Genomic DNA, 11899 nt, shown 5'->3' on the forward strand with positions numbered 1-11899 from the left:
TGAGGTTGTACCACAGGCATACACTGCAGATCAACTTTCCCATCTCGTGCCATAGGCAGGGCAATGACAAGAAGCACATGCTTATCGAGTGGACCTTGGGCATGAGTTCCCGGTGCTCCTGTTCCGGTCTAGAACGTACAACGCTAGCCAGCGGCATTTCCCCTATAAAACAATATATGTTTTTGTATGCCAGTACTCTAGTAATAACAGAACAATTTGATGCCTAAACACAGATGCGTGTTTACAAGAAACCATGGCAATATATACAGAGTTGCGCGATATCCTATCTATATAAATGTAAAAATGTGTACATCCACTAGGCACTCGGCAAACCCGGCCCCCTTTGCCATGTGCCGGGTCCCAGGCACTCGGCAAAGCCGGCCCCCTTTGCCGTGTGCCGGGTCCCAGGCACTCGGCAAACCCGGCCCCCTTTGCCGTGTGCCGGGCCCCAGGCACTCGGCAAAGCCGGCCCCTTTGCCGAGTGCCTTGACCCTAGCACTCGGCAAAGTTACCTTTCCTGCACCTGGGAACCCCCCCTTTGCCGAGTGTTAAGTCCAAAACACTCAACAAAGGCCCCTCTTTGCCGAGTGTTACACTCGGCAAAGTGACCAGAACCCCCCCTTTTTCGACATTTTGCCACGTATAACGGACCCCTCTCAATTCACAATACACATATCACAGGCATTTGTAATAAACAACCACATGGATAATTCACAACCACAGGCATAATTCATAAACACCACAGGCATAGTTCAACATAAGCACGAAATAATCCATAAATCCAAGTTCTTCTCACAATTTAGTTTCCACATTGTTCACAACCAAGTCTACTTCCGTGGAGGCCAAGGAGACCACTGTGACAAATCTTGATCTTCATTATTCGAAGCCGCCGATTGATTCTGCACATAGGATAGGACATTCTGAGGTAACATCTAAAGTTGTCAAATTTAAACTATTGAATCTTAAGCACAATGTGTCAAGTGACTCACAGGAGTAGTCGTGGGTGGCTGAGGCGGAGGGAACATCATCGGCGGTAGCGGAGGCAAAGACTGACCCATGCTCGAAGCAAAGTTCTGCATGTACTGGAACATCTGCTCCATCCTAATCCGGTTTTCCTCCTCCATCCTCCGCCGCATTTCCTCCATCTGCACCGCCATCTCCTCTTGTTTCTTCCTTGATTCTTCCACCTGGGCCTACAATATTTCATTGCAATGTTATAATGCAAAGCTAAAGTATAACAACAAACGAACGATGAATGGAAGAGAAAGAACCTGTAGAGCCTCCATCTGGAACTGTGCAGCGGTGGGTCGTGGGCGTACCGCCGGGCTCAAGTCCATGCTCCTAGCTCGGATCTGGGAGAGAGTGGGAGTAGAGGCCGTGTCGATGACGCCGTCGCCAATCCAATATCGGCCATGCTTCTTGCCTCCTCCCACCCTCATCACGGTTTCTCCATCAATGTCCTCGGGGCAGCGTCGGGCCGGGGCGGCGTCGGGCGGCGCGGGCGGCGTCGGGGCGGGCCGTGCGGGGCGGGGCGGCGCGGGCGGCGCGGGCGGCCGGGGGGGCGTGCGGTGCGGGCGGTCAGCGGGGCGGGCGGCCGGGGCGGCGCGTGCGTGTATGTGTGGTTGTGTGCGTGAGGACTTAGCGGATTGGATGGACATTCGAAACCTTTGCCAAGTGCCCTTGATCTAGCACCCGGCACACCCTTTGCCGAGTGCTAGATCAGGGGCACTCGGCAAAGTGTATTTTTTCCACAAATTGCGTACTAACGCTGTCACGTGGACCCGGGGTAATTTTGCCGAGTGCCCTACGGATGACACTCGGCAAACAATGTGTTTGCCGAGTGCCCTGGGGATGACACTCGGCAAACAATGTGTTTGCCGAGTGCCCTACTGCGACACTCGGCAAAAACGTACCTATATTGCATGTGCAACAACACTTTTAGTACTTAAAAGTATGTAAACTTTGTGTAAACCTAGTCAAATTCACTAAACATTGCGTATTCCATTTTTTAAGTAATATTGTTCCATTATTTCATGGATTTATAGCTCATATTTAATTTATATCTATTAAATTCATATACGTACAATTAATGAATAAAAATTACCAAACGGATCTGAAAAATTCCCAAAATTTGACATGAACCAATCTATGTTCTCTATAGCCTATAAAAAAAATTTGGACTCAATGAGAATTACATTTATCGATTCATCTCAAAATCTTACCGGATCCTTCCAACTTCTACGAATCCTCTCCGGAGATGCTTCGAATTCTAAACATCATATGTCAAAACTTGTGCGAAACCTTGTCAATTTTTTACCACAGCCTCTACATATGAAATCATAGCATCTTGCAAAATCTCATGATTTTCAAGCCTCGTTTGTATTTTTGAGAATTAAACAATCATTTCGCCACACGTTCGTAGTCGTGTTTCCTTAGCAAAATGTTCGAAATTCCTTTTCATTTTCTGGGTGAGACCTCAATTTGGACTCACTAACATGAATATGATTTTTCCACTCATATTATTCCATTATTCCAATCACCTGCAGTTCAAATTTGCCTTAAATCAAAAAATTACTCTAAATGAAATTAATTGATTAAATATAGCAAACAGGTCAAAAAATAGTCCACCTTCTACCATGCAGTGCCAAATACCATACATGTAGAGTGTAAAAAGTTTGGAGGGTGGAGGAGGGAAAAAAATTATTTTTGCCGAGTGTGTCAAAAGACACTCGGCAAACCCTATAGTATGCCGAGTGTGCCCCCTAGCACTTGGCATACTAGTGGCTTTGCCGAGTGTCCCATCACGACACTCGGCAAACTAATGGCTTTGCCGAGTGCCCCCCGTAGACACTCGGCAAAGCCTAACGTCCGTCACGGAGTCGCGACGGCGGCGGCACGGGGAAGTCACGTGCTCGTCAGTTTGCCGAGTGTCCAACTTTGCCGAGTGCCTTGTGGGTGTTTGCCGAGTGTTTTTTTGGCGGCACTCGGCAAACCGGTCCTTCGCCGAGTGTATTATGTTTGCCGAGTGTTTTTGGTATTGCACTCAGCAAACCGGTTCTTTGCCGAGTGCCTGAAAAAATACACTCGGCGAAGTAATTACACTCGGCGACTTTGAGGTTTCCCGTAGTGCTTCCATGTGGCGCAAACTAAAAAAACAGTTCAGATCATCCTGAAGAACTAGCTTCTCTGTCTAAAATACCAGTGCTAGTAGTTGGATGTGACCTACTACTAAAGGCAGCCAATCGAAATCATATAAAAATGTGATTACATATCTCTAGTTTCTAGCTTCTTAATATTGGTAATTTACCTTAGCAATTACAATAAGCAACTTTTAGGGACCTCATAAGCAAAGTTTTGAAAAACTGTAAGAAAATTAGAGCATAGACAATAGCATTATATTTTTGACCCCATGAAGAAACCATTATCTTTCACGAAAACAAGTCTTAATATTGGTAAATTTGACTAGCACAATAGATAATGGCCCCACTTAATCGAAAGCATGTAAATGTCACATATAGAAATCCGGATGGCCTGATCCTAAGCTAAGCACGAAGTGATCTAATATGATCTGCTGACTGGAAGGCAAGAGATAATTAACTTGGAAAGCCTAAAAAGAAAGGGACAAGTCAATTTATAGCTATAGTATTGCATGGCTATAACATTATAACATAATAAGCATATAAGGACCTTTCTTTTGAGGCGTAGAGGGGGGCTTAGAAAAGGCTTCTAGTATGAAATACAGCAGGCACACATTGATCAAAAAAATGTGTGGGGACCTCCCTCCGGGAGTCCCGCTGATCACCTGTATTAGTTCCTGGATCAGTCATCATCACAGTTCAGTATTTGAAGCAATAAAAAGACGTACAATTTAATATGAAAAGGTTTTCACCTTAGTGCAGCGAAGTGGTACCCATCCACTAACAAAATGGTCTAAACACTTGGATACATGTATGATGAAAGCAAGACTGAGTACACTTATGGTTGGTACCCATAGATTAAATGCAATATGGGAGGTGGTATATTAAATGCAATATGGGAGGTGGTATATTAAATGCAATATGGGAGGTGGTATAGGAATATGGTTGAGAGGCAAAACCTATACCTAAAACATCTCACAAATGCAAAGTGGATTTAAAAAGGTGAGTTTTATAAAGACTAAGATATTATTATTATATTATATAATGAAAGTTGTGGTCCTGGAGGGGGAACTGCCTCCCATCCTAGTCCCCAGATTTTAATTCTAGAATCGGAAACTGCCTCCCATCCCAGTCCCCAGATTTTAATTCTGGAATCCGGTCCACGACCTTCATCCGGCATTATCATCACACTAATTCCCACCCAAAGATTAATCATGGAAGCTTTAACAAAGTGGGCTCGTAACCGTGAGCCTTGGCTATCAATAGATCAAAACTCTGCGCAGAGGTGTATACATCCATACATTCAATCAGTCCATACCTTGTTCTTAGGCGGCACTGACCTACGAGACCCATGCCCGCTCGCGTCTATCTCTAGACAGCATTCTCTAGGTCCATCCACGGATATACTGGGTCTAAACAGGGGTCACTAACCATCCGCTATGCGGATCCAATCCCTGGAAATGTGCACAAATACTGGTAGAAAACTCGACATTAGTCCTGGTTGGTAGGCCTCAAATCTCTCTAAAAAATATCTAGGATAAAATTTTCGAGACAAAAGGGAGGTTCTTTAGTCCCCGGACGTTCAACCGGGATTAAAGTTCCCTTTAGTCCCGGTTAAAAGGGGCTGCCACGCCAAGCGTGGCACGGGCCCCTTTAGTCCTGATTGGTTTTTCCAACAGGGACTAAAGGGCATCCACGCATGCGCCTGCATACTCACCTGCATGGCACATGCAAGAACCCCTTTAGTTACCCTTTAGTACTTAAGACTTTTTTTTATAATGAAATCAAACTAGTGTTTATACAAATCAAACTAGTATTTATAAAATTACTATATATACAATTCATAGTATACTATACAATTCTTAGCATATTATACAAATCAAACTAGTATACATATAATTGCTATATATACAAAAATTTGTCCCAATCATTCCTAGGATCCTCGCGTCGAGGTGTTGTGATAGAGTCGGAGTGCCCGATCTTTCGGTGAGTGGAGATAAATTCGACTTGGTGGAAGTAGACCCTCACGATCCGACTACGACGAGCGAACCCGAAGCGCCAATGCAATCGCTGAACCAACTCCCGATGGTTACCAACCTCGCCGGTGCGAGATCAGCCTGATCACGAAGATCGATTCCTGTCCGCAATCGAAGAACGAACAAGAAAGAGAGGCGAGCAATCTAAATATCACTCGAAGGTGGAGTTCTGAATCACAAGGACAGCGCGTATTTGCGCGTGTTCAAGAGTAGCTAAAGCTAGATGTAAAACAAAACTCAAGTCGTAAACAAAAAGGACTCGGACTAAATAAAGGGGGCGCAGCCCCTGGAGTCCGAAGGGGTCACGGCGCCCAACCCTAGGCGCCCCACCTGGGCTGCCCTGTTGGGCCATCTTCTTATTCCGATGGGCCTTCGTTCCTTAACAGCATGATGAAGTTTAATTCTCTCGCACGGGCTCGAGTGATTGGCCCAACTGGATGAGCAACTGTAGGCGCCTGAGGTGGAGGAGCAACTGGAGGCGCCTGAGGTGCTGCTGGTGTAGATGTACTCGTGGTGTCCTCATCATGTTGCTTGGTGCATCTAATGCTTGTCCGTTGTAATGAAATTCTCCTTGTGGATTTATCACCTCGTCCACCAGGAATCCTACAAGACCTTCACATATTGCCCCTACCCTGTCCTTCTCCAAGATGCTATGTGGAATACTCAACATCTATAATTTTAAAATATAAGGAGCTAGAAAATAATTAACTATTAATAGTTTTATTTTAGTTACTTTGATCTCATGCGGCGGCGTCATGCCCTTGGGTCCCACAAAACTATACAGGTGCTCACAGACATAGTATCCATATAAATTATTCGCAGGTTCTTGTCTTAAGCACTTCAGTGGGAAAAAATAAGTTATGAAATATTCGTGTTATAGAATGTACAAAATGTGCAACCTTCATACGTACCAGGAAGTCTATTTTGAATGTAAGTTTTTCATTGAATGAACCTTTGTGTTTCTTGAGGAATTGTTTCTATGTGCTGCGGATTAAAATAATGAATGATACACTGTTAGGTGAAAATTTAGAAAACAAACTTTTGCATAGAGATAAAGGTCCAGAGATATTACAAGTTTAGGATGTCTTCAATGTCTTTGTAGTCCATCGGTGGTTTCCTCAACGAATCAAACACAGTGATGTGGTTTCTATCAGTCTCAATTATTAGGAGGATCCAGTGAAAACCGCGTACGTAAATGTTCATATTAGTGCTAACTAACATTAATCAGGTAAGGAAAAAGAAAATAAAAATAGACGGTACCCACCCTTACTCAAAGTTGTATGGCAGTAGTATGTAAGTCTTGTAATGTTGTTTGTCCATGAAATTGTATACCGCCTCCAATGTTTTTTTTAGCTGCTCCCGTATTTGCTTTTGGTTAACTAGGGATGGATCCATGAAGCCAATATGAAAGTACGCTTCTCTATGGCACGTCTGAATTAGCATCCTACATAAAATGGAAGATGAAGTTAGTAGGGCGACAAAAAAAATGATATGAGCCAAAATTTACATATAGATAAACAGACACTTACGGAACCCAGGCGCTGATGAGAGAGATGTCAAGGGCATCCTGATGCTACACTTCATATATATCCTTGAATTCCATCCACAGGACTTTCTTGCCCTCATCGAAAAAATCTATCGGTTTTACCTGAAGACCAAACATTTCCCTCTCATCGGCAGACTGCTTCATGTACCATTCATGGAATTTGTACATCTTCGTGGATAGCTTCCGTACCAACTCAAGCCTTACTAGAGGCTTGCCTAGCTCAAAGGTCCAATCTGGTACAACTGGCTCTAGAGCTGGCATATCAACATGCCCTAGACATTCAGCAAGGGACATACCTATTTCCTGCATGAATTTCATGATATGTATTTGCTGATCCAAGGGCATTGCTGCTATATTTTTAGCATCATTTTCTGGTAGATCCCCGAGGTGGGGGACAATACCACTTGAAGACGGCTTTACTTTCCTTTTTTTCCTCTCATGAGCCTTGACTAACGCCCGGTCATAGTTCGATAGTTGTGGCATCGTCTTCTTGGCTCCTTTTGATATCTTAATAAAAAATTGTAATTTTCTTGGATCTACTGGTGGGTAATTTTCTTCGATAATTGTAATTGATATCTTCTTTGACTGCCTCCCATCTTTTTGCATTGGTCATATCGGTCGCTGGCTTCTTAGTGGGTTAAGCCTTCTTTGCTTTCTTCTTTTGCTAACTTGGATTGGAAGGCAGTGGTCTTACTCCCGACGACGGTTCCTTACTCGATGCAGGTCTTAGTCCCGGCGACGATGATCGAGGAGGGGTGTTGTTGTCGTCGTCGTTGCTCGCACCACCAGGATGTGTTGGAGATGGAGACGGTGATCGAGCAGGAAGCGACGGTCCCGGTGATGACGACGGTCCTGGAGTAGGATGTGCTGGAGATGACGGTCTTGAGCTTTGAGGAGATGGTCGCTGAGAGGGATCTACGGGGAGCAGTGATGCCTCCGTGCCGGGGATGATGATGTAGGGTTTGCGCCATAGAATGATCCCGTGAAGCGCATCTCCTAGTGTCCTTTCCCCGTTGTCTCCTGGGAGGTCGAGCTCTAGGCCTTCATATTGCCTATCAATGAGCTGCTCTAGGCCGACGCTGGCATAACCAGGTGAAATCTCCATGCCATGTCTTGTCTGTCCTGGCAGGATTAGTAAGGCACTCCCGTACGCCACCTGTACATATAGCAGAAATAAAGAAGTTATTAAACTCCCAAGGCGTGGATCGATTGAGAAGATTGTATAAAATATGTATACGTATACCTTAATGGTGATGTTGCCGAACGGTCTATGCAGCTCACATGAGGTGTGTTGCGTGATGACATCCACAGGGTATCGTTGGTCGTCCATAGGTAATCTTGGCATCTGCTCATCGAGGATCCCTGTGGAAGCACAGCTGCTCCCGAGGTGTTGAGAAGGACTGCTAGGGCCACTTGACGATTGGTTTGGATACACAAGGCATGAACAAAAGTATACACAAGGCATGAACCATTTTGGATCAGATCAGAGGTGAACAAGAGGACCCCCATGAAAACCAAGGTTATGCCGGACGAAGCCTCATCAAGATCTTCACCAAGGAAAAATCCTGCAACGGGGAGGAAAGGCGATGATGAAGAGATGCAGAAGAACATTTTGTTTGTACTTCATGAGCTCCATCATTACTATGTTGTTTCAACTATTTGGTTTGTACAGTGGTGTAACCTAATCCTAACTATTCTAATCTCTTACACCTACAATTTTTTTACCTTAATTTTATTGCAATGACTAAATATTAACAACACATTTACTCTATTTTTTCTCATACCTAATATTGATCAAGTTCTTTTAACTAATACGAATCATATATAACAAGCTAGTTATCCATCAGATTCTAGCTCAAAAACATGTATAAATAAAAATCCTCTCCATTCTCCCTCATTCTAAAAAACTCATTTTTCTCCCTCTCTAAAGCATAAAACAAAGCATAATAACAATAAATGAAGGGACGATGAAGTAGCTAACCTTCACAATACTTTGGATGAGTGAAATCTCCACGGAATTGAGGAAAAAAAATTCGAGCAACACCTCCCATAGGGTTGAAGCATCACCATGGAGAGGAGGCCGAATGTCTCCGGTGGAGTGGAGTGGCTCGGGCTAGAGGAGGAAGAAGAGCTCTTTGACTGGTGATTTTATATGGGAGGAGATTTTGTCCCGGTTGGAAATTCGAACCGGGATAAAATACAACCCCTTTTATCCCGGTTGGTGGTTTAGTCACGGTTGGAAGCATTACTTGTGGCCCAAAAAGTTTGTTATCCATTCTGATCATGAATCTTTGAAGGATATTTGTAGTCAAGGAAAAATGAATTGTAGACATGCCAAGTGCGTTGAATTTATTGAATCTTTTCTTTATATTATTAAGCTGAAGAAAGGGAAAGAGAATATTATTGCTGATGCTTTGTCTAGGAGGCATACCTTGCTGAATCAACTTGATTACAAAATCTTTGGATTACAAATAATTAAAGACTAATATGTTCATGATGCTAATTTTAAAGATGTGTTGCTACATTGTAAAGATGGGAAAGGATGGAACAAATTCATCATTAGTGATGGGTTTGTGTTTAGAGCTAACAAGCTATGTATTCCAGCTAGCTCTGTTTATTTGTTGTTGCTGCAGGAAGCACATGGAGGTGTCTTAATGGGGTATTTGGAGCAAAGAAAACGGAGGACATACTTGCTGGTCATTTCTTTTGGCCACAGATGAGAAGAGATGTGGAGAGATTTGTTGCTCATTGCACGACATGTCAAAAGGCTAATTCAAGGTTAAATCCACATGATTTGTATTTTCCTCTACCAGTTCTTTTTGCTCTTTGGGAAGATATTTCTATGGATTTTGTGTTGGGATTGCCAAGGACTAGGAGGGTAAGTGATAGTGTGTTTATGGTTGTTGATAGAGTTTCTAAGATGGCACATTTCATACTATGTCATAAAATTGATGATGCTACTCATATTGCTGATTTGTTCTTTCGAGAAATTATTCGTTTGCATGGTGTGCCCAACACAATTGTTTCTGATCATGATGCCAAATTTCTTAGTCATTTTTGGAAGACTTTATGGGCAAAATTGGAGACTAAGCTTTTATTTTCTACTACATATCATCCCCAAACTGATGGTCAAACTGAAGTTGTGAATAGAACTTTGTCTACGATGTTACGGGCTGTTTTAAAGAAGAAGATTACACTACTAGATTTTAGGGCTATTGCCATGGCTATCATCCCATCAACTCAAATTTCATTGCAACACGTAGGGGTTATTGCAACGATTTTGAGTTTTCATTGCAACTGGTAGACGTTATGCCACCATTTGAAAATTCATTGCAATAGGTAGGCGATATTACCAAGTGTGTGTTTTCGTTGTAATATTTAATTTTTTTTGTTGCAATATCGACGGGTTATTGCCACAAAATATGCAATGTTGCCACATAACCCAAGGCAACAACGGAAAATCTATTGCAATAGGTCGGTGTTGTCGCAACGAGTTGAAAATGGTTGCGAGTTGCTGAAGAAATTGCCACGGTTTTTTTGCGTTGTTATAAAGTTTTTTTTTGCGTTGCAATATGTAAGGGTTATTGGCACGAAATACGTAATGTTGCAAGTAGGAAGCAATATTGCAACGAATTTGTTACGTTGCCACATAGCCCATGGCAACAACAAGAAATTTGTTGCAATAATAGGTGTTGTCGCCACGAGTTGAAAAATGATTGCGAGTTTTACTTAATGGAAAAATTAAAAGATACGCAATGAGGGAATCAAACTAGGATCTCCAGAGTTTGGACTCGAGCACCTCACCACCACGCTACGCAATAGTTGGGTGATAGATAGGAGCCGAAGTAAAAGAAATAAATTCTATGTTAGTTACAGAAATAAATTCTATAAATATTCGTTGCAATAGGTACGTGTTATTACCATCATTATGCAATTTTGTTGCAAAAGATTGATTTGTCGCAACCATTTGTTGCACTGTTGCTTCCGTGGCAACCCTTGGGCAAGGACGCCATGTCACCCGACAACCGGCCGCGCCAGGTCACCGGCCCCCCAGCAACGCGCCACGTCACCCGGCCACGGCGTGCCAGGTTTTGAACCCTAGTTTTAGAGACCACACTCCAACGCCTTACCACTACACTACACCAACACTTAAGATGAAGTATGGTATTCTATATTTTATACGTTCATTTTCTCGTGTTTTATTTCAGAAAAATTAAAAGATGCGCAATGGGGGAATCGAACCAAGGTCTCCAGAGTTTAGACTCGAGCACCTCACCACCATGCTACGCAATAGTTGGGTGATGGATAGGAGCCGAAGTAAAAGAAATAAATTCTTTGTTAGTTACAGCAATATATCTATAGTGTAGGTTAATTACTGAGTTCTTTAGTGCCCACCGTATTGGAGAGATCAAACGCAGCATCATTGAGGTTGAAGAAAAGGAAAAAATTACTATTGAAACAGATTGAATAAACATAATTTCTACCAGATATTAGCATTTCTGTGTAACTTTCATGGATCCTATGTGCTGCAATTATTATGTGGTAATTTGGAGATAGAAGTTTGAATTTTCCTAACAAGACAATTGAATTTTTCATCTATCTCTAAGGCATGGGCTAGAATCGAACATACAAGCTTAAATATAATTTTTGTGTATTTTTTGAATCTTATTGGTGGTACACATAGTTCAAGTTGGAATTACTTTCGATAAGCATGTAGCAATTCATTTAAATGATAGAAAATACTAACTTTATTAAAAAATTCTTGAAACTCCTACATTACAACTTAGATGTTTTCTCTTACATGCAAAAATATAATTAGGGGTATATAAAATAATTATTTTGCAAGTTACTTCACAAGGGTGTATTAATTAGTTAGTTAAAAAATAGAAAATAACTTTTTTTACAAGAAGTGGCAATGTAAATCCACAAATGTCAACAACAAGGTAAAGGTAAGTTTGTGTCCAAATTTGAGGTGCATACGAGTTCAAATATAATACGAGCTATTCAAATTTCAAAGTTTGATTTGAGTTGTGTGAAATAATATGAGAGGTCTATCCATTTTCTGAACAACATATACTCCAATCTTTTTGAAATCTTATGAAACTTTTATGTCAAGCTTATAGACCCAAAATATGTTGTCATGTAAATTTGTAGAATTTTCTGATCAAATTTAGATATTA

The sequence above is a fragment of the Setaria italica genome, chromosome III, assembly GCF_000263155.2.
Source record: "Setaria italica strain Yugu1 chromosome III, Setaria_italica_v2.0, whole genome shotgun sequence".
Taxonomy (NCBI): Eukaryota; Viridiplantae; Streptophyta; class Magnoliopsida; order Poales; family Poaceae; genus Setaria; species Setaria italica.